This window comes from Hemiscyllium ocellatum, chromosome 46 (genome assembly GCF_020745735.1).
Source record: "Hemiscyllium ocellatum isolate sHemOce1 chromosome 46, sHemOce1.pat.X.cur, whole genome shotgun sequence".
NCBI lineage: Eukaryota > Metazoa > Chordata > Chondrichthyes > Orectolobiformes > Hemiscylliidae > Hemiscyllium > Hemiscyllium ocellatum.
Genome location: NC_083446.1, coordinates 15,890,169 through 15,913,728, shown reverse-complemented (window position 1 = coordinate 15,913,728; position 23,560 = coordinate 15,890,169). Strand labels below are relative to the sequence as shown.

Sequence of the window (23,560 nt, the reverse complement as noted above, 5' to 3'; positions counted from 1 at the left end):
AGGCTTTTTGAATGAATAAATCGTTTCCCACAAACAGAGCACGGGAATGGCCTCTCCCCAGTGTGAATCTGTTGGTGTATCAGCAAGTCACATGTGCGTTTAAAGCTTTTCTCACAGTGCAAACATTTGAAAGGTCTCTCATCAGTGTGAACCAGTTGGTGTGTCCTGAGGTTGGATAGCTGAGAGAATGCTTTGCCACACTGAGCATGGGAATGGCCTCTCTCCAGTGTGAACTCGCTGGTGTGTCAGCAGGTGGGCTGATCGAATGAATCCTTTCCCACACTCTGAGCAGATGTACGGCCTCTCCCCAGTATGAATTTGCTTGTGTTTTTGCAGGCTGGAGGAGTCCCTGAAGCCTTTCCCACATTCAGGGCAGATGAACAGCCTCTCTCCAGTGTGAGTCCGTTCATGTTTCAGAAAGTCAGATGACCGGGTGAATCCTTTCCCACAAACAGAGCAGGTGTATGGCCTCTCCCCCATGTGACTGCGTTGATGAGTTTCCAAGAGGTATGGGTGTTTAAATCTCTTCCCACAGTCCCCACACTTCCATGGTTTCACTGTAGCGCAGGTATCCTCATGTCCTTCCATTTGAGCACCTGACTCCTCACTCATACACAAGACAGGGATACAGTCTCTCTCCACAGTGTGATATTATTCAGTCTGTGGAACTGGTTCAAGACCTGGCCACAGACAGTTCATCAGAACTCACTGTGGATGTGTCTTGGTCCATTTCCAGTCACACTGATGTTTGAAATCTTCCACCCCCCCCCCCCCCCCCAAAAAAAACACTGAATATCCAATGGTTTTCACATTCAGACCTTGATGGGATGTTTGTTTGGAATTCTTGCTCGTGAATGTGCCTCCGTGATTCTCTGTAAAACAAATTTAAATCAGGAAAAGATGAGTAATAAGAAAGAGAGAACTGTTTAAGACAGTAAAAGCAGGTTGTGAAATGGAGAAAAATACTCAAATCGTGACCATGAAAAGTTACTGGATTGTCATAAAAACCCCTAGGAGAAAGTGAGGACTGCAGCTGCTGGAGATCAGAGCTGAAAATGTGTTGCTGGAAAAGTGCAGCAGGTCAGGCAGCATCCAAGGAGCAGGAGAATCGACATTTCGGGCATGACCCTTCTTCAGGATTTCTGACCTGCTGCACTTTTCCAGCAACATTTTCAGCTGTCATAAAAACCCAACCAGTTCATGAATGTCCTTCAGGGACAGGGACCCAGTTGCTCAGGTGTTTAGTAATGCAGCCTCACAGCACCTGGGACCCAGGTTCAATTCCAGCCTCGGGTGACTGTGTGGAGTTTGCACGTATTCTCCTCCAGGTACTCCAGTTTCCTCCCACAATCCAAAGATGTGCAGTTTAGTTGAATTGGCTATGCTAAGTTGCCTACAGTGTAGTGTTCACCCCTAATCAGGGTATAGATTAGGGGCAAATGTAGAGTAATGCAGAATGGGTTTGGGTGGGATACTAAGGGTTGATGTGGACTTGTAGGGCCAAAGAGCCTGTTTCCATGCTGTAGAGATTCTGTAAAATCTAAGACTCAGCCCTCAATAAAGTGAGAAAGCTGAAATTTTTTTTAAAAATCACAACACCAGATTATAGTCCTACAGGTTGGTTTGGAAGCACTAGCTTTTGGAGTGCTGCTGGTGTTTTTTTTAAAACATTGTCCATCCCAATCCAACACTGACCTGGGATACTTAAGGAAACTGTTTCCTCCATCTACATCACAGGAATAACTGTGACAAATCATTCCTTCAAAAAGAAAGGTCAAAAGCAGTATGTATGGGGAATCATCACCTATAAACTTCCTCCTCCCACGCATACAATGTCCTCTTGTGGAAACATCTTGCTGTTTCTTTATAGCTGCCGCCTGACAATCCTGCAACTCCTCACTGAGCAATACTGTGGGAGAATGGTCACAGCAGTGAATGCTAGCTTCTTTAGCCTTGCTCATGTCCCAGTTATAAAATTTGATGCAAGTTAGATTAGAACTATTCAGAATTTGTTTTGCCAAAGGAAATCTTTGTGTACATACAGTTACTAAAGCAATTCAGATTGATACATTTTTTGTGTGCAAAGAGAAACATTGGGGTTTAACTTGCTCAACAATTCCAATTAACCCAAATGCATTTCTGATTAAGCTGAGTACTGGGACCTATTTACATCTGAGGCATCAGGAGGGTCCAATAAGAGAACTGACCCCTATTGTCCTTTGGCAGAAAGGCCTCAGACAGTAGTTCCTCACTGTGCCTTGGCAGCAACTGCCTGAACTTTACTGCATCCCTCAGTAGTAGTTTGGGACCTTGGAGTGTGCCAATCTGTAACACTTGGTTAAGCTTAACTCTTTCATCTGGAAGACCAACAAGTTTCAGGCTGACCAAAGAGATTCATTCACTGAGTTGATGGTTCTTCAGGCACATGTTTGCCTCAGTGTGCATCCCAGGGAACAGACTGTAGAGCACAGAGTCCTGCGTCAGAGCTGCTCAGGACAAACCTTGACATAAACCACTGCATCTTCTTCCGGACTTCCTTTGCAAAGGCACATTCCAGCAGGTGGTGTGAGACAGTCTCACCCTGCATGCAGTCATTTTAATGGCATCATGTTGTGGTGCAGAATCTGTGCATTCATGGACTACCAGCCAGGCAACATCTTGGTGCTTGTTGGAAAGTTTTGGCTGAATGTCTCATCACCAGAAATGACTGTGTTCAGGGAACTTCCTGACAAGATCAATCCTCCTTTTCCTGAAAAGGTGCACGTGCAAACCACTTCCTGATGGACTAGTCAAAGGGGTTTCCCCTGCACTAATTACAAGGGACATGTGATATGGGGACAATCCAACTATTTGGAGGCTCGACCTTTCCTTCATATTGCCAGGGATAGGTACAACCTCAGTAAGTGGGAACACTTGGTGTTTGTACGCTGATGGTCTATGCACAGTTTGATGCAGAGTACGTGCATGGTAAAACAGGGCAGAATCAGCATGTTACACCAGAAAATATTAGAATTCTTTGTCTAACTTGGTGGTTACCTCTTCAAAAGGAGAGCCACTGGATGTGTTCTATTTGAATTTCCAGAAGGCATTTGATGAAGTGCAGAACAGGAGGCAATGGTGTTAGTGGCAATGTACTGGATGGAGGACAAGCTGACTGACAGAGGGTAGCAAGTAGGGATAAAGATGTCTTTTTCAGGATGGTAACTGGTACTCGAAGTTCTGCAGGAGTCAGTGTTGGGTCTGCAATTATTCATGTTAATCACTAACAATTTTGATGAAGGAACTGAGGACATGGTTGCTAAGCTTGCAGTTGAGAAAAGGTAGGTGGAGGGACAGGTAGTATTGAGGAAGCGGGGAGGCTGGGGGATGACTTGGGACAGGCTAGTGAGTGGGCAAAGAGACAGATGGAATACGATGTGGGAAAGAGAGATTATGCACCTTGGTCAGAAGAGTGGAGGTGTAGACTATTCTCTGAATGGTGAGGCTTCAGAATTAAGCACAAGGGACTTGGTGTTCATAAGGTTAATAAGGGGCGTCATGGAATCATAGATATGTACAGAATGGAAACAGACCCTTTGGTCCAACTCATCCATGCCAACTACATATCCTAACCTGATGTAGTTCCATTTGCCAGCATTTGGCTGATATTCCTCTAAACCTTTCCTAGTCATAAATCCATCCAGATGCCTTTTAGATGCTCTAATTGTACTACCCTCCACCACTTCCTCTGACAGCTCATTCCATACACGTACTACCCCCTGCGTGAAGTAGTTGCCTCTTAGGTCCCTTTTTAAATCTTCCTCACTCCCTCCTCCCATCACTCTAAACCCTCTAGTTCTTGGCTTCCCAGGGAAAAGACTTTGTCTGTTTATCCTTTTCATGCTCATTATTTTATAAACATCTCTAAGGTCTAAGCTTCCAATGCTCCAGAGAAAACAGCCCCAGCCTATCTTTATAGCTCAAACCCTCCAATCCTGGCAATATCCTTGTAAATCTTTTCTGACCCTTTCAAGGGTCACAACATCTTTCCACAGGAGGGAGCCCAGAATTGCACCATATATTCCATAAGTGACCCCATCAATGTCTTCACCTTATGGAGATCCCCAGTGACATCAATCCCCATTGTCTGCAGCAGCAATAGGTTCTGCATGCATTTCTGGAGTTTGAACAGTTTTGCCCCATCTCTCTCACCTTCTGAACATATTTGAGGATGAAAAACCTTGATGTTCCTCTTGACTGTTTCCCTCCAGTCTGCTTGAGAGTCAAAGAGGGGTTTCCATAATGTTTCTGGGGCATCAATTTCACGTTCAGCTTCCACATTCTCTTGGCAGCCCACTGGAAGACTATCATGTCTGGCAGTTCAGAAGGCAAATGCCATTTTAACATTTATTTCAAAAGGATCTTAGAATACAAAAGCAGAGACGTACAGCTGAGGCTATATCTGCTCTAGTCAGACCACAATTGGAATATTGTGAGCAGTTTTAGGCCCCATATCTAAGGAAGTTGTGCTGGCTTTGGAGGGGGTTCATAGAAGGTTGACAAGAATGATCCCAGTGATTAAGGCCTTGTCATACTAGGAACAGTTGAGGACTCCAGTCTTGGGTCCAACGGAGTTTAGAAGTAACAGGAGGATATGATCGAAATTTAAAGAACACAGAGGCCTGGATAGAATGGAGGTGGAGAAGATGTTTCAACAGCAGAGGGTGGGCAGGAGAGAGAGAGAGAGAGAGAGAGAGAGGCATCATCCTGACACATACATTACAGCCTGGAAGTTGTCACCTACACTGCAGAGCAGATTGTCATGGGCCTGTTGACAAGTAGTGCTAAACATGCACTAATGACATAAGTAGAAATAGAGATTATGTCCTGCAGTGTGCTTACAGAGAGCTTGGTTTTTAAACTTATTTCCAAGCTTTAATAGGTGATAATCTCTGGATTCCTTCCAGTTCCACGTGATAGTGAGGGTAAGAACATGAGTATATGGCAGATGAAGGTGTGGCTCAGTAATTGGTGCAGGGATTCAGATTTTTAGATCACATTTTCTCTGGGACAGAGATGACCTGCTCAAGAGGGATAGGTTGCACCTGAACTGGAGGGGGACCAATATCTTGGTGGCCAGGTTTGCTAGTACTGCGAGGGAAGATTTAAACTAGATTGGCGGGGGCGCATCCTTAACAGCAGGGAGGCAAGTGTGAGGCTGAAAGGAGATACAGTAATTAGAAATAATCAGTTGAAGAACACGTCAGGCTGGAACACAACAGGGTGCAAAATTAAATCTCATCTAATTCAATGCAAGGCAGCTGACAGGCAAGATCGATGATCTCAAAGTGGATAGGTATGTGGGACTGGGATATTATAGCCATTACAGAAGCATGGCTATGGGCGGGAGAGGAGCGGCAGCTTGGGGGGGGGGGGGGGGGGGTGTATTTTTGATTAAGGCAAGTATAATAGCAGTCATTAGATTAAATAACTAGGGATCATCCAATTGAGGCTTTGTGGATGAAGCTAAGGGGACGGTGACTTTAGTGTTGTACCATAAGCCCCCAAATTTCAACAAACATTAGAAGAATAAATATATAGGAAGACTGGGGAGACTTGCAGGAGCAATATAGAGTTGTCAGAGCAGAGGATTTTATTTTTCTATCACAGACTGAAACAGCCATAGCGTTAAGGGCTTAGATGGGGTGGAATTTGTTAAGTGCGTTCAGCAAAGTTTCCTCAAGCAGTATATAGAGGGTCCTACTCGGGAAGGGGCAAAACGCTACCTACTCTTGGGAAGTAGGGCAGGACAAGTGATGGAGGTATCAGTGGGGAAAGATATTAGGACTCATGCCCATAGTTCTATTAATTTTATAGAAGTTATGCACAGGGACAAAACTGGTCTAACGTTCAAGTCCTAACTTGGGGTAAAGTGACTTTCAATGGAATTAGACAGGAACTTGCAGGGGATGATTTGTTTGCAGGCAAATGGGACCTCCGGCAAGTGGAAGGCCTTTAAAATGAGATAGCTAGAGTTCAAGGTGTATATGTTCCTGTGAGGATGAAGAGCAACGTTGGCAGGAATAGGGATCCCTGGATGACAAGAGATATTGAGGCTTTGACCAGAAAAAATAAGATATGGCTCAGCTACAGGTAGCTGAGATCAAGGGAATCCCTGGAGGTATATAGGTGATACAGGAGCTTACTGAAGGAGGAAATCAGGACAGCGAAAAGTTGGCACGAGATAGCCTTGGCTTGGATTAGGGTGGATCCAAAGTGGTTCTGTAACTATGTCAAAGGAAAAAGAATAACTACAGAGAAAATAGTACCCCTCAAGGACCAAAGTGGAAATGGATGTGTCAAACCACGCGGAGGGGCTGAGATTCTCCATGAATATTTTCTCCTGTGTTTACCATAGAGAAAGACAAAGGCTTGAGGAAGTTAGTGGTGATACCTTGGGGGACAGTCCATAACACAGTAGAGGTGGTGTTGAATGTATTAGAATGTGTGAAGGGGAAATAAATCTCCTGGTCCTGACCAAATATATCCAAAGAACACTGCAAGGCGCTGGAGAAGAAATTGTGATATTTTTGCATCATTGTTAGTCACAGGTAAGGTTCCCAGAAAACTGGAGGGGAGTGAATATTGTGTTCTTATTCAAATAGTGCTGCAAAGAAAAACCTGGGAACTATAGACCAGTAAGCGTAACATTTATGATAAGTAAATTTACTTGAGAAGATTCTGTGGGATAAGACATTTGGAAAGACAGCATTTGATTAGGAGGAGACAGCATGGCTTTGTGCATGAGGAATCATGCCTCACAAATTTGGTAAAGTTTTTAATGAGGAGACCAGGAAGGTTGACGAGGGCAGGGCAGTAAGGTAGTGTATATGGATTTCAGTAAGGCCTTTGACAAGGTTCCACATGGTAGACTGGTCTGGAAAGTTCAATCGCATGAAATCCAGGGGAAGCTGGCAAATTGGATACACAAGTGACTTGATGATAAGAAGCAAAGGTTAATACTGGAAGGATGCTTGTCAGACTGGATGCCTTTGACTAGTGGAGTGCCTCAGGGGCCGGTACTGGGCCCATTGCTGTTTGTTATCGATATCAATGATTTGGATGAGAATGTACAAGGCATGATTAGTACATTTGCAGATGACAATAAAATATGCACTATTGTGGACAGTGAAGAAGGTTCAGAAATTGCAGTAGGACCTTGATCAGCTGGGGAACTGGGCCAAGAAATGGCAAATGGAGTTTAATATAGATACATGTGAGGTCTTGCATTTTGAAAATTCAAATCAAGGTAGCAGATTCATGGTGAATGGTAGGGCCTTAAACAAGTGTATTGGAACAAGGGACCTTGGGGTTCAGGTGCATAGTTCTCTGAAAGTGGAGTCACAGGTCGACAGAGCAGTGAAGGCAGCTTTTGGCACACTGTCCATCAGTCAGAGCACGGAGTATAAAAGTTGGGAACTTATGTTACAGTTGTACGGGACACTGAGGCCACACTTGGAGCATTGTGTTCAGTTTGGTCACCTTGTTATAGGAAGGATGTCATCAAACTGGAAAGAATAAATAAAAAAAATACAAGGATGTTGCAAGGACTCGACCGTCTGAGTTATGGGAGAGGTTGGACAGGTTAGGATTTTTCTTTAGAGCATGGAGACTGAGGGGGATCTTATAGAAGTGTATGAGATCATGAGAGGCATGAATAGGGTGAATGCACTCCATCTTCTTTCCCAGGGTTGAGGAATTGAGGACTAGAGGGCATCAATTGAAGATAAGGGAAAGAGGGGCCATTTTATTTATGCCAGAAGTGGTTGAGGCAGGTATACCAACACCATTTAAAAGGCATTTGGATAGGTATGTGGATAGAAAGACATGGGCCAAGTGCAGGGAAATGGGGTTAACGTGGATGGACATTTTGGTCAGCATGGAACAGTTTGGTCCAAAAGGGCCTATCTCCATAGAGACTAGAACCCAAGTGCACAATCTGAATGTGAAGAGATGCCTATCAGAAGTGAAACGAGGAAGAGTGTCTTCAGCCACAGGGTGGTGATTCCATGGAACTCACTGCTTTAGATGGCTGTGGATACCAAGTCATTGAGTGTGTTCAAGATAGAGATAGTTAGGACTTGATTGGTAAGGGGATCAATAGTTCCATTAGCAAGTAGAAGACAGGACAATGAGGTCAAGAAACATCATCTATAATCAAATGATGGAGCAGGCTCAATGGGCCGACTGGCACTGGAAAAGCACAACAGGTCAGGCAACATCCAAGAAGCAGGAGAGTCAATGTGTCAGGTATAAGCCCTTCATCAGGAATGTGAAAAGGCAAGGTGGCTGAGAGATAAATAATGGAGTTGGGGGTGAAGGTAGGTGGAAAGGCGGATCATGGGTAGATGCAGATGGTCCTCACTTTCTCCTTGTTCTGTATACTGCCCAATAGTCAGCAGGAAATGGAGAAGTTTCTTCGGAGATCTGTTATCTGTAAGAATAAGGTGGTTATGGTAGGGGATTTTAACTTTCCGAACATTGATTGGGACTGCCAAAATGTTAAAAGATCAGATAGAGAGGAATTTGTTAAGTGTGTATAAGAAACTTTTCTGATTCACTATATAGATATAAATACTAGTGTATTGATCTATCCTTAGGAAATAAGATGACAAGGCAGGCAAGGGTGAACACTTTGGGGCCAGTTACCATAATTCTGTTACTTTTAAAGCAGTGGTGGAAAAGGATAGACTGGATCTAAAGGTTAAAGTTCTAAACTGGAGGAAGGCCAAGTGTGACAGTATGAGATGACACCTTTCACAAGTTGATTGAGGGCAGATATTCACAGGTGAAGGGACAGCTAGAAAAATGGCAAGCATTCGAAAATGAGAGTCCAGAGACAGTATGTTCCTGTTAGGCTAAAGGGCAAGACTGGATGATGAGGGAATTTGAAGTTTTAGTCAATACTAAGAAAGAAGCATATATCAGGTATAGACAGCAGAGATCAGGTGATTCCCTCAAAGAGTACAAAGGGAGTGGCAGTATTCTTAAATGGGAAGTCAGGAGGGCAAAAAGGGAACATGACATAGCTTTGGTAAATAGGGTTAAGGAGAATCCAAAAAAAAATTCTACAAATAAATGAAGGACAAAAAGGCTAACTTGAGAGAAAATAGGACACCTGAAAGATCAGCAAGACAGTCTTGGGGGAGATACTAAACAAGTATTTTGCATCAGTGTTTACTGTGGAGGAGGACATGGAAGATAAACATGGAGAAGGAAATAGCAACATCCTGAAAAACTTTCATATTAGAGGCGATGCTGGACATCGTAAAACACAGTAATGGATATATCCCCTGGAATCAGGTGTACCCCCAATCTGTGGGAAGCTAGGGATGTGATTGCTGGGCCCCTGGCTGAGATATTTGTATCATTGATAGTCACAGGTGAAGTGCTGGAAGACTGGATGTTGGCTAACATGGTGCCACTGTTTAAGAATGGTAGAAGGACAAACCAGGGAACTATAGACCGGTGAGTCTGATATCAGTGGTAGGCAAGTTGGAAGAATCTCGAGGGACAGGATGTACCACGTTTGGAAAGGCAAGGATTGGTTAGGGATAGTTAGCAAGGCTTTGTGCATGGGAAATCACATCTCAAATTTAATTGAGTTTTTTTTTAAAGGAAGTAACGAAGAGGATTAATGAGGGCAGAGCAGTGCACAATCCATATGGACTTCAGTTAGGCATTTGACAAGGTTCCTCGTTGTAGACTTGTTAGCAAGGTTAAATCACATGAAATACAGAGAGAACTAGCCATTTGGACATAGAGCTGACTCAAAGGTAGAAGACAGAGGGTGGTGGTGGAGGGTTGCCTTTCAGACTGGAAGTCTGTGACTATTGGTACGCCACAAGCATCAGTGCTGGGTCCACAGCTTCTCATCATTTATACAAGTGACTTGGATGTGAACGTAGATGGTATGGTTAGTAAGTTGAAGATGACACCAAAATTGGAGGTGTAGTAGACAGCAAAAAAGGTTACCTCAGATTACAACGGGATTTTGATCAGATGAGCCAATGCACGGTTGACGGGGTTTAACTTAGATAAGTGTGAGGTGTTGCATTTTGGCAAGGCAGATCAGGGCAGGACTTATACACTTAATTGTCACATTCTGTGGAGTGTTGCTGAACAAGAGACCTTGGACTGCAGGTTCTTAGTTCCTTGAAAATGGAGTCACAGATAGGTTGGGTAGTGAAATGAAGTTTGGTATGCTTGCACTTATTGTTCAGTGTATTGAGTATAGAAGTTAAAAGTCATGTTGCAGCTCTGTTAGGCTACTTCTGGAATATTGCATGTAATTCTGGTCTCCCTGCCACAGGAAGGATGCTCAATTCTTGAAAGGGTTCCAGAAAAGATTTACAAGGATGTTGCTAGGGTTGAAGAGTTTGAGCTATTTGGAGAGGCTGAATAGAATGGGACTATTTTCTCTGGAGCGTCAGAGGCTGAGGGGTGACCTTATAGAGGTTCATAAAGTCACGAGTGGCATGGATAGGGTAAATAGACAGGGTCTTTTCCCTGGGGTGGGCAAGTCCAAAACTAGAGGGCATAGATTTAAGGTGAGAGGGGTAGAATTTAGAAAAGGACCTAAGAGGCAACTTTGTCATGCAGCTCTGTGTATGAAGTGAGTTGCCAGAGAAAATTGAGGCTTGTACAATTACATTTTAAAAAGCATCTGGATGGGTATAAGAGAGTTTACAGAGATATAGGTCAAATGCTGGCCAATAGGACTAGATTTATTTAGGACATCTGATCAGCATGGATGAGTTGGACTGAAAAGGTCTGTTTCTGTGCTGTACACTTCAATGACTATCCGGTGGTCTTATGGGTGACTCCAATCTGTGTCTAGATTGAGCAAATCAAAGCATAAAAATACAATACAGGAGAAATTCCTGGAGTGTGTAGATTTATTTGGATCAATACGTTGAGGATCCAAATGGCTTAGCTCAGTCGGCTGGACGCTGGTTTGATGCAGAGTGACACCAACAACACATGCTCAATTTCTGTACCAGCTGAGGTCACCACCAAAGTCCCATGTTCTGAACCTTGTCCCTTGCCTGAGGCATGGTGACCCTCAAGTTAAAGCACCATTACTCATCTCTCTAATGAGAGAGCAGTCCTATGATCCTAAGTAATGAGAAAGGAATAATTGGTCATCTGGCTGTGTGAGGCACCTTGTGGAAAAAAAAAGTGATGGAATGCTTCATTAAGATGGAGTGTGACAGTTGATTCTGAGACTAGGGGCCAAAATCTAAACAGAGGAAATTACAATGGTATGAAATATAAATAGGCTACAATAAATTGGAATCACAAACTTTTAAAGAGCACTCAGAGGAAATGCTACTGCCTGACAAAATGAAATGGGAAATGTGACCCTGCCATGGCTAATAAGGGATATTAGGGATAGTACTGGATCCAAGGATGGGGCATACAAATTGGTTAAAAAGAGCAGCAGACTTGAAGACAAAGTTCAGGTTTCAGCAAGAGGACTAAGGCATTGATTAAGAGGGGAAAAAAAAAGTCTGAGAATGAACTTACAGGGAATAGATTAATTGCAAGGGCTCCTAAAAACGGTACATAAAAAAAGTTAGTGAAAATTAATACAGGTTCCTTACAATGTGAAATAATGAGATGCAGAACAATTGACCACATATTTTAGTTCTTTCAAAGGATGACAAAATATTCCTAAAATGCTCGGTAACACAAATGGAGGAACTGAAAGAAATCAGTTTTCAGAGAAATGGTGTTGGGGGGGGGGGGGGGAAAGAAAGAAACATGGAATTAAAAGCTAACAAATGCCAGCACCTGTAATCTCCAATCAGTATCCTGTTCCTGCCTTATCTCCATAACCCTTGATTCCATTATTCTTGAGAGCTGTATCCAACTCTTTCTTAAATGAACCCAGAGACTGGGCCTCCAATGCCCTCTGGGGCAGAGCATTCCACACAGCCACCACCATCTGGATGAAGATGTTTCTCCTCATCTCTGTCCTAAATGGTCTACCCCGTATTTTTAAGCTGTGTCCTCTGGTTCGGCACTCACCCATCAGCGGAAACATGTTTCCTGCCTCCAGAGTGTCCAATCCTTTAATAATCTTATATGTCTCAATCAGATCCCTTCTCAGTCTTCTAAACTCAAGGGTACACAAGCCCAGTCGCTCCAGTCTTTCAGCGTAAGGTAGTCCCGCCATTCCAGGAATTGACCTTGTGAACCTACGCTGCACTCCCTCAATGTGCCAATCAAGAGTTGCTTAAATGTCTCTAATGTATCTGACTGTACTCCCACTGCTGGCACTGCATTCCATACATCCACTCTGTGTAACGAACCAACCTCTAACATCTCCCCTAAACCTTCCTCGAATCAAATTATGCCCCCTTGCAATAGCCATTTCTGTCCAGGTAAAATGTCCGACTGTTCATTCTATCTATGCTTCTCATTATCTTGTACACCTCTATCAAGTCACCTCTCATCCTTTTTTGCTCCAATGAGAACAGGCTTTGCTCCCTCAAATCTTTCATAAGACACGCCCTACAGTCCAGGCAGCATCCTGGTAAATCTCTTCTGCATCCTCTATAAGGTTCCACATCCTTCCTATAGTGAGGCGATCAGAACTGAACAGAATATTCCAAGTGTGATCTAACCAGGGCTCTATAGAGCTGCAACATAACCTCACAGCTTTTAAACTCAATACCCTTGCTCATTGAAGTCAACACACCATAAACCTTCTTAAAAACCCAATCACTTTGGATGGCAACTTTGAGGGATCTATGGACATGGACCCCAACATCCCACTGTTCCTCCACATTGCCAAGAATCCTTACCCTGTATTCAAATTTGATCTTGCAAACAGAATCACTTCACTCTTTCCCAGTTTGAACTCCATCTACCACTTCTTAGCCTAGTTCTGCATCCTGTCAATGTCCCATTGCAACCTACAACAGCCCTCCACCTCTATCCACCAAACTTTGTTGATGACACAAACTTACTAATCCACCCTTCCACTTACATATAAATGATTTGGATGAGGAAAATAAAAATCACAAAGAGCAGAAGTCCCAAAACAGATCCCTGTGGAACACCACTGGTCACCAACCTGCAAGCTGAATACTTTCCAACTAGCACCACCCTGTATCTTCTATGGGCCAGCTAATTCTGCATCCAGACAGCCAAATTCCCATCTATCCTATGCCTCCTTACTTTCTGAATGAGCCTACCATGAAAGACTATCGAATGCCTTGCTAAAATCCACATCCACAACTACCTTCATGAATGTGTTTTGTCACATCCTCAAAAGAATTCACTAAAGGTTTGTGGGGCATGACCTGCCCCTCACAAGGCCATGCTGACTATCTCTAATCAAACTAAGAATTTATGATTTCTTGGAAAACTAAACCAATCTCTCAGCACTCTCTCCAATAACTTGCCTACTATTGACATAAGACTGACTGGTCTGTAATTCCCTGGATTGTCCCTATTCCCTTTCTTGCACAGAATAACATTTGCCGCCCTCCAAGCATCTGGCACTACTCCAGTGGACAGTGAGGACACAAAGATCATCGCCAAAAGGCGCAGCAATCTCTTCCCTCACTTCCTGTAGACACCTTGGGTATATCCCATTTGGCCGAGAGGATTTATCTATCCTTATGTTTTTCAAATGTTTGAGCACATCCTCCTTAACATCAACCTGTTTTAGCATATCAGCTTGTTTCATGCTGTCCTCATATACATCAAAATCCACCTCACTAGTGAATACTGAAGCAAATTATTCATCAAGGACCTCCCTAAGTGCCCTCCACTATCCCAGATTGGCCCTACTCTCAATCTGGCTATTCTCTTGCTCCTCACAAGTAAAGAATGACTTAGAGTTTTCCTTAATCCTCCCCACTAAAGCTTTTTCATGCACCCTTCTAGCTCTCCTCAGTTCCTTCCTGGCTACCTTGTAACAGTCCAGACCCCTATTTATACTTTTATTGGTAAAGTCCTGGGGAGTGTTGCTAAACAAAGACCTTTGAGTGCAGGTTCATAGTTCTTTGAAAGTAGAGTCACAGGTAGATAGGATATTGAAGAATCCTTTATGGGTCAGACCATTCAGTACAGGATTTGTGGCATCATGTTGTGACTGTACAGGATATTAGTGAGGCTATTTTTGGAATATTGCGTGCAATTCTCATCTCCTTTCTACAAGAAAGATATTAAGAAACTTGAAAGGGTTCAGAAAAGATTTACAAGATGTTGCCAAGGTTGTAGAATGAGGTATAGGGAGAGGTTGAATAGGCTGGGGCTTTTTTCCCCCTGGAGCATCAGAAGCTGAGGGGGGACCTCAGAGGTTTATAAAATCATAAGGGGTATGGATAGGATAAATAGCCAAGGCCTCTTTTCTCTGGTGGGGGGAGTCCAGAACTAGAGGACATAGGTTTAGGGCGAGAGGAGAAAGATAAAAGGGACCAAAGAAGCAACTTTTTCCACACAGACCATGGTGCATAAAGGAAATGAGCTACAAGAGGAAGTGGTGGACACTGGTACAATTACAGCATTTAAAAGGCATCTGGATAAGTATATGAATAAGAAGAGTTTAGAGGGATATGGGCCTAGTGCTGGCAAATGAGACCAGATTAGGATATCTTTTCAGCATAGACAAGTCTTTTTCCGTGCTGTATATCCCTATGGACTCCGACTAGATGTTCTACATCCCTGGTCACCCAAGGTTCCTTCACCCTACCATCCCTTCTTGGCCTCAGTGGGACAAATCTATCAGAAGTGCTCCCTAAAAAACTCCACATTTTTGTCATGCATTTCCCTGAGAACATCTGTTCCCAGTTTAGGTGCCCCAGTTCCTTCCTAATAGCATTGTAATTCCCCCTCCCCCAATTAACTACTTTCCCATACCATCTGCTCCTATCACCCTACTTTCAAGAAAATGGATAGAGATCAAAGGGAGTGAGGCAAAAATGGGAACAGGCTACTTAGTAGGATGATCAGCCACGATCATTCTGAATAGCAGAACAGAAGAATCAAAAAGGCCTTACTCCCATACCTATTTTCTATGTTACTCTTCTGTTAAATGTTTTATATAAAGTAAAAAATGAGGTCTGCAGATGCTGGAGATCACAGCTGAAAATGTGTTGCTGGTTAAAGCACAGCAGGTTAGGCAGCATCTCAGGAATAGGGAATTTGACGTTTTGAGCATAAGCCCTTCATCAGGAATCAGAGTCCTATAAATATAAATGTTTTATATCCTAAACATTGGAACCATGACAGATCTCAGCATAAATCATCACTGGATGAAAATCCTGTAACTCCTTACCGAACAACAATCTGGAATAGCTTCACCATACGGACTGCAGAGTTCAAGAGGGTTAAGAAGGGACAGTGATTTTGGAAGCTTCTCGGTCTCTGATTTTCTATCCAGTTATCAACTGTTAAATGTTGTGAGAAATGAAACAGAATATAAGAAATAAGTAAACATCTTTGGAAGTTTATCAAAACTGTTGAAATTCACTGCTGACTCTGAAATTAGATCAGGTTTTACCTAGCTGTGAACAACTCATTATCCAATGATTGCACAAAGGCATATAACCAGAGATGAGCAGCAACAGAAACCTCAAATCTCAAAGCGGCATAAGTAACAATAAAATACCAAACAAAGGTTCAAATAAAACTATTATTCAAGGCAGAGAGATGATTGGTGAGGACAAAGTGAATAAGACAACAATAAATCAAATCAAAGGTAAAACAGAGCAATAGAAGGACATGGATTCAGACTCACAGTAAAAGGAGTCACATCAGCACCAGCATGACAGAACCAAAGCACTGCTCTGAAATTGCAGATGAATGCTCAAAAATACTCACCACAAAAAGGGTTTCAAATCTCCTGCTGTAGTCTGCAGCTGAAAGGATGTCAGGAGCCAGGAAAATAAATTCTTGCTACCTTCAAACTTTATAAATCCCCGGGAAAGGAGATGACAAATCAAGTTTTAGCTGAGGTTAGAAATGCAGCAGGAATGGAGTTCCAGGGGATTCGGAGGAAAGTGGAGTTGAGGTCAGAATCAGATCAGCCACGATCTTACAGAATAGCTCAATCAGCCAAATCAGACTGATTTAGGAGCAGTATTAGGCCATTCGACCCATTGAATGTTGGAGCAGAATCAAATCATGCCTAACATGTTTCTCAACCCTAGTCTCCTGACCTCTCCCCAAAATCTTCGATCACTTAATAATCAAGAACCTATCCCTGTCTTAAATACACTCAATGATTTGGCCTCCAGTCTTCTGGAGACAATTAACCATCCTCTGGCTGAAGAAATTCCTCATTTCAGTTATAAGAAATTGGCCCTTCACTCTGACACTGTGCCCTAGAGTCCTCGTCTCTGCTACTCAGGAAAACATATTCTGTGTATTTGATTTATTTATTGTCACATGCATCTTCTTACAAAATATAGTGTTGTCACTTTCCCATGCCATCTTAAAGCAGTAAAATAAACCAGACCATCGAACATAAACGCAGAATAATGAAGTAAAGAAAGTGTCCAGTTGGGAAGTGCTCTGTCATGTGGCCAGCCTTGAATCCCCTTCGCCTTGCCATCGCAATAGAATTCAACATTCTTTGGCAACATCTTGCCTCCACAGATGACCTCATCACTATGAGTCCTCACCAATACAGATGACACTAATTGTGCTGTGCAGGCTACCACTTTATAAGTCCACTGTAAGCCCACCTCACCGATGCAGCTGTCATGGATATAGTCGGGTCTTGTACTGCAGTCAGACTGGCTTCTTAGAAGCTGCGCTGACAGAAGCCACTGTGAACCTAAACTCACCTCCACAGCAGCAACCACGAGATCAGCTCTAGGAGCACCTCGTCACTGCAAAAGCTGCCAGGAAGCCAAACTGACCTCTGATGACACCGCCATGAGTCCACGTTGCTGAGCCTAATTCAGTCTGAACTGCTGGGCCCACTCAATGCTAAGGTGAGGGGACATAGGGTGAGAGAAGAAGGGGGCAGCGAGAGAAAAAAAAAATGGACTAGGGCTTCACAAGGGAGAAGAACACACCCTAAATCTGCAAACACACCCACCTCCCATCACTCCCTGGTCTGGTATTTCAAACTGGTAGGCAGCCCAGTGACAAAAATGGGCATGCAGACATTTTCAAAAATTTCAGTTACACATGAATGTTCAAGCATCTCCCTAAAGCAAACTGCGCATACACCTCAGTGAACACTACAATGATTTATACCCAATAACCTTTGCTTACAGCCCAATTCATGCAAAAGACAAAACAACCAGATCAGGGACAAATTTAAAGTAGTAAAAAATAAGTGTGACGATATTACTTAAGCAGCTTCCTTGATGCTTTCTTTTTTTTAAAAAAGCACAGGTACATAGAATCGTTAACTCTTCGTGCTGTAGCATCATCAGCCAACCCCTTTTCTTCCCCATCCAAAACCCCAGTTCAAAACACTCTAGCCCTTCCGTAGGTTTGACCATGTTCTCTCCCACATTTGCTAGCACCACTTAGAAACTTAGAGATGTACAGCACGGAAACAGACCCTTAGGTCCAACCCGTCCATGCTGACCAGATATCCCAACCCAATCTAGTCCCACCTCCCAGCACCCGGCCCACATCCCTCCAAACCTTTCCTATTCATTTACCCATCCAAATGCCACTTAAATGTTGCAATTGTACCAGCCTCTACCACTTCCTCTGGCAGCTCATTCCATACACGTACCACTGTGTGAAAACGTTGCCCCATAGGTCTCTTTTATATCTTTCCCCTCTCACCCTAAACCTATGCCCTCTAGTTATGGACTCCCCAACCCCAGGGAAAAGAGTTTGCCTATTTACCCTATCCATGCCCCTCATAATTTTGTAATCCTCTATAAGGTCACCGCTCAGCCTCCGACACTCCAAACAAAACAGCCTCAGCCTGTTCAGCCTCTCCTTAAAGCTCAATTCCTCCTTATAACCAATTAGGCTCAGCAACGTGGACTCATGGCGGTGTCATCAGAGGTAAGTTTAGCCTAACCAATGTCCTGTACAGCCGCAACATGACCTCTCAACACCTGTACTCAATACTCTGACCAATAAAGGAAAGCATACCAAACACCTTCTTCACTAACTTGCGACTCCACTTTCAAGGAGCTATGAACCTGCACTCCAAGCTCTCTTTGTTCAGCAACACTCCCAGGTCATTACCATTAAGTGTATAAGTCCTGCTAAGATGTGCTTTCCCACATTTATTTGAATTAAACGCGATCTGCCACTTCTTAGCTCATTGGCTCATCTGGTCAAGATCCTGTTGTAATCTGAGGTAACCTTCTTCGCTGTCCACTACGTCTCCAATTTTGATATAATCTGCAAACTTACTAACTGTACTTATGCTTGCATACACTTCCCAGATACTGACCTTATGAATCGCCAAACAGCTGCAGTCTGGTTAAGCACACTGCCACAATGTCGTCCCATTCTCTCTCCCTCCCCAGCACCCCATTGTTAACTACACGTTCTTATCTGATGAGTCACGCTCAGTTGAACCTTTTGTTTCACAAAACTCAATACGTAACTCTTTCCCTGCCTATTTATACCCTCATGATTTGGAGATGCCGGTGTTGGACTGGGGTGTACAAAGTTAAAAAATCACACACCAGGTTATAGTCCAAAGCTAGTGTGCATCCAATTAAACCTGTTGGACTATAACCTGGTGTTGAGAGATTTTTAACTATTTATTCCCTATGCACATTCGCATACAAGAACCAGCCTGCAATTAACTTCCAGGCCGAGCCTAAAAAAAACTTGTCTATTCGCTGTTTAAACACAAGCTGCTATTCACAGTACAGAGGGATCATTCAGCTCTCACGGTCAAACCAAAAGCGATTTAAAAGAAAATAAGGGTTCTAACACTGACTGGGAAGAGTTTGAACCAGTGACACAGATTGAGTGAGGATGACACGTCTCACTGGAGTTTAAAACAAGAGCGATGTGATGGTTTCATTGAAACATAAGGGCCTTGACAGATTAAATGCGGAGAAGATATCCCCGTTATGAGAGAGCCGAGGACCAAAAAGGCAGTCTCAGAATAAAAAGGACCCAATTTAAAACTGAGATGATGAGGAATTTCCTGCCAGAGTTGGAACTCCTTGCCATCAAGGCTGAGATCGATGGATTGTTGATCATTCGGGGAAATCAATGGTGTCAAGAAAAAAAATGTTGTAGAGTGGACACAAGGAATATCAGCTCAACCATGATTGTATAGAATAGCGGAACAGGCTCGAGTGGCTGAATAGCCTACTGCTGTTCCTGATAGATATGATCTTCTCAGTAGACGGTAGAAAAGGCTGTAACCAGTTACACAACTGGAGTAAGTGTGTTCCAGTGAACTGACTGTGGAAAGAGCTTTAAATTAGACGGGGTTGGGGGGGGGGGGGGGGGGGGGGTGAGAAAATCACACTTCATAGTTGAAAACCAATATGGATATTTAGTCGACGTTTCGGGTATGAGCCCTTCTTCTCATGCCCAAAACGTCGATTCTCCTGCTCCTTGAATGCTGCCTGACCTACTGCGCTTTTCGAGCAACACATTTTCAGCTCTGATCTCCAGCATCTGCGGTCCTCATTTTCTCCATGGATATTTAGTCCTTTGGATTGGAATATATCTGACCACCCAGCCTGGAGAAGCAGAAATCCCTACACTATGGAGATCGTGTGGAAATATCAGGACAATGTGGGCGGCACGGTGGCACAGTGGTTAGCACTGCTGCCTCACAGCGCCTGTAGACCCGGGTTCAATTCCCGACTCAGGCGACTGACTGTGTGGAGTTTGCACGTTCTCCCCGTGTCTGCGTGGGTTTCCTCCCCCAATCCAAAGATATGCGGGTCAGGTGAATTGGCTATGCTAAATTGCCCGTAGTGTTAGGTAGGGGGTGAATGTAGGGGTATGGGTGGGTTGCGCTTCGGCGGGTCGGTGTGGGCTTGTTGGGCCGGAGGGCCTGTTTCCACACTGTAAATCTAATCTAATCTAACAGGGATACAATTACCCACCTGAGCTGGCCACCCAATGGTGCAGTCACACTGGGGACGGACCATTCCCCGGCTCCACGTGCAGGGAGAATTCAGTCAGACATCCATCTGCTCAGAGCCCTGTAAGGTTACAGGAGTTGTAATCTGCGGGATGATTGCTTTTTATCCCATCCAGTTTCAACTCCCCGTCACAGTGCCTTTTTCCCGCAATAAGCCTTCCTTCCTCCCACCGGGAAACAAGCAGCAGAGGCCCAGATGGAGACACTGGTTCAAATGGAGTGGGGGGGGGGGGGGGGGGGGCTAAAGAAGGCCCCGCCTACTCACTGTGACATCACTGCGCTGACTGTTCCTGTGCAGTACCCCTCCCCCCCTCCACTGAATCAAGGTGGAGGCTATTGACCAGGAAAAGCTTTCAGCTTAAGTCGCAGCCCCGGAAACAACATATTTGGAGGTTAAGACCTAACGTTGACAATCATGAAAACGTCTTGTCAGAATATTGCAACAAACGCTAACTTTCACTTTGACGTACCGCCTAGACATGAGATTAACGGACATTTCTAAACAACCATCACACGCGGCGCTAAAACACATTCCATTCAGCTCGCGATACGCATTTTTCAGCTCCTTGGCCACGAGCCTAATAACTTGACACAACCAATGATGAGGAAGGGGCGGGACGAGTTGATTCAACCAATCAGAACGGTGGAATGGACGTCAATCCGGGGATTGGGGCAACTCGTGCTCCAACACGAGTTGGGTGTTGATGGGTTGAAGCAGCAGATGGGTTTGAAAGTCGTGAGGTGTAAGGCTGTGTCCTGGTCTCAGGGGAGGATGCCTTTGTATTCGTACCTTTTGCAGCACATAAAATGGGAAACATTTCCAAGTCTTCAATTCCAATCAAATATCGCAGCAAGATCCGACAGAGTCACTCCATTCACTAGTAGCTCACTGTCATTCGCCTTTCACCGTGCAAGGTAAAAGGTTTGTCTGTAAAAAAATACTTCCGAGATCAGTGTCACTGGGAAATCTCCGGAGAGATTCGAAATCGTGTTCAGAGCAGCCTCAGAGGATGTGTCTCGGTTGAGGCACTGCACCTGAGGAAAAAGGAGCTGTAGTCCTCCTTGGGGGAGCAGTCCAGATTTATCCCATTGATGTCTGGATTTATGTTATGAACACAGGCCGCAGAAATCAGTCTTCAACACATTAGAAAGAATGTTAAGGCACAGAAAATAATTTGGCCGATGTAAGTCATTGAATCTTTTCGTTTCCAACCATTAAGTACAGAGGAATGGGGAACACCACTCATTCTTGTTACCCCTATGTCTCTTGCCATACGTTATCCAACCTTTTAGAATTTACATAAATCACTTAAATAGGGGAATGAAGGCATGGTAGCTATAATGGGGAGGGGGGAATGTTATAATGAGGACATAAGTTGCGGACAGGTTTAGTAAATAGGAGTATAATGTGGGAAAATGTGAAGTCATGCATTTCGGCAGGAGGAATAAATTAGTGCAGAATACTTTTGAATGGAGAATGACTGCAGAATTCCGAGGTGCAGAAGGATTTAAAGCATGAGTTGCAGTTTTGGAATGAAGATAGAGCGTGTAGTGTTGAAAAGTGTGGTGCTGGAAAAGCGCAGCAGGCCAGGCAGCATCCGAAGAGCAGGAGAATCGACGTTTCGGGCATAAGATTCTCCTGCTCCTCGGATGCTGCCTGGCGTGCTGCGCTTTTCCAGCACCACACTTTTCAACTCTGGTCTCGAGCATCTGCAGTCCTCACTTTCACCCAGATAGACCGTGTAGTCAATAATGTTAATAGGCTGCTACCTTTTTTATGACAGGGATAGAACATAAATGTACGGATGTTCTGCTTTATTTATGTAGGGAATTGGCGAGACTGCAACTCTCATACTGTGCACGATTTCCATCGTCATCTGTCAGGAAATGTGTAGATTTATTGGAGATGGTTCAAAGGAGGTTTACTGGATACGTGGAATCAGTGGGTTGTCTATGGAGGACAGGTTGTAGAGGCAATAAGGAAAAGGAGGTGGCAGAATTGCTGATTAATAAAGGAAATTAATATTATTGTAAGCAAGGATATAGGCTGTGGCAAAGTAGAATCTGTATAGGTTGAACTTAGAAACACCACAAGGCAGAAAACAACAGTAGGGTTATATATAGAATACAAGCTGCTGTGATCATTTGAAAACATTGGAACGAATTGACAGATGCAAGTAATAAGACTATAGCTGTAATTATGGGTGACTTTGATCGGCATATAAATTAAGCAAATCAAATCAGTAGCGATGTGATGGAGGAGGAATTCTTAGCATGTATATGGAACAGTTTTATCAATCAATGCATTGAAGAACCAAAAAGTTATTGGGTAACAAGACAGAAATAATGGACAACCAAAATGAGCATGGCTCCTTAGCGAAGAATAACCACGATATTAGGGTCATAGAGGTGTAGAGCATAGAAACAGACCTTTCGGTCCAACTCTTCCATGCCAACCAGATATCCCAACCCAATCTAGTCCCACCTGCCAGCTCCCGGTGCATATCCCTCCAAACCCTTCCTATTCATATACCCATCCAAATGCCTCTTAAATGTTGCAATTGTAGCAGCCTCTACCACTTTCTCTGGCAGCTCATTCCATACATGTATCACCCTCTGTGTGAAAAAGTTGCCCTTTAGGTCTCTCTTATATGTTTTCCTTTTCATCCTAAACCTATGCCCTCTAGCTCTGGACTCCCCAACCCCAGGGAAAAGAGTTTGCCTATTTACCGTATCCATGCCCCTCATAATTTTGTAAAACTCTATAAGGTCACCCCTCAGCCTCCGACGCTCCAGGGAAAACAGCCCCAGCCTGATCAGCCTCTCCCTATAGCTCAAATCCTTCAACCTTGGCAACATCCTTGTAAATCTTTTCTGAACTCTTTCAAGTTTCACAACATCTTTCCAATAGGAAGGAGACCAGAATTGCATGCAATATTCCAACAGTGGCCTAACCAATGTCCAGTACAGCCACAACATGACCTCCCGACTCCTGTACTCAGTACTCTGACCAATAAAGGAAAGCATACCAAACGTCTTCTTCACTATCCAATCTACCTGCAACTCCACTTTCAAGGAGCTATGAACCTGCCCTCCAAGGTCTCTGTGTTCAGCAACATTCCTTTGGACTTTACTATTAAATGTATAAGTCCTGCTAAGATTTGCTTTCCCAAAATGCAGCACCTCGCATTTATCTGAATTAAATTCCATCTGCCACTTCTCAGTCCATTGGCCCATCTGGTCAGGATTCTATTGTAATCTGAGATAACCTTCTTCACTGTCCACTACACCTCCAATTTTGGTATCATCTGCAAACTTACTAACTACCTCTTATGCTCACATCCATATCATTTCTGTAAATGATGAAAAGTAGCGGATTGAGCACATCCTTGTGGCATTCCACTGGTCACAGCCTCCAGTCTGAAAAACAACCCTCCACCACCCTCTGTCTTCTAC

The 23,560-nt window shown here is 43.8% G+C and overlaps 1 long non-coding RNA gene across 1 annotated transcript; it reads right to left on the bottom strand.

Annotated features, from left to right (window-relative positions):
* Nucleotides 1-814: 814 nt before the first annotated feature.
* Nucleotides 815-20,324, bottom strand: LOC132836255 (uncharacterized). The gene is made up of 3 exons (XR_009647345.1): nucleotides 20,067-20,324; nucleotides 15,335-15,446; nucleotides 815-872 (listed from the first exon to the last, which is right to left on the bottom strand). It is a non-coding gene; the product is annotated as an uncharacterized LOC132836255 (long non-coding RNA).
* Nucleotides 20,325-23,560: the final 3,236 nt, after the last annotated feature.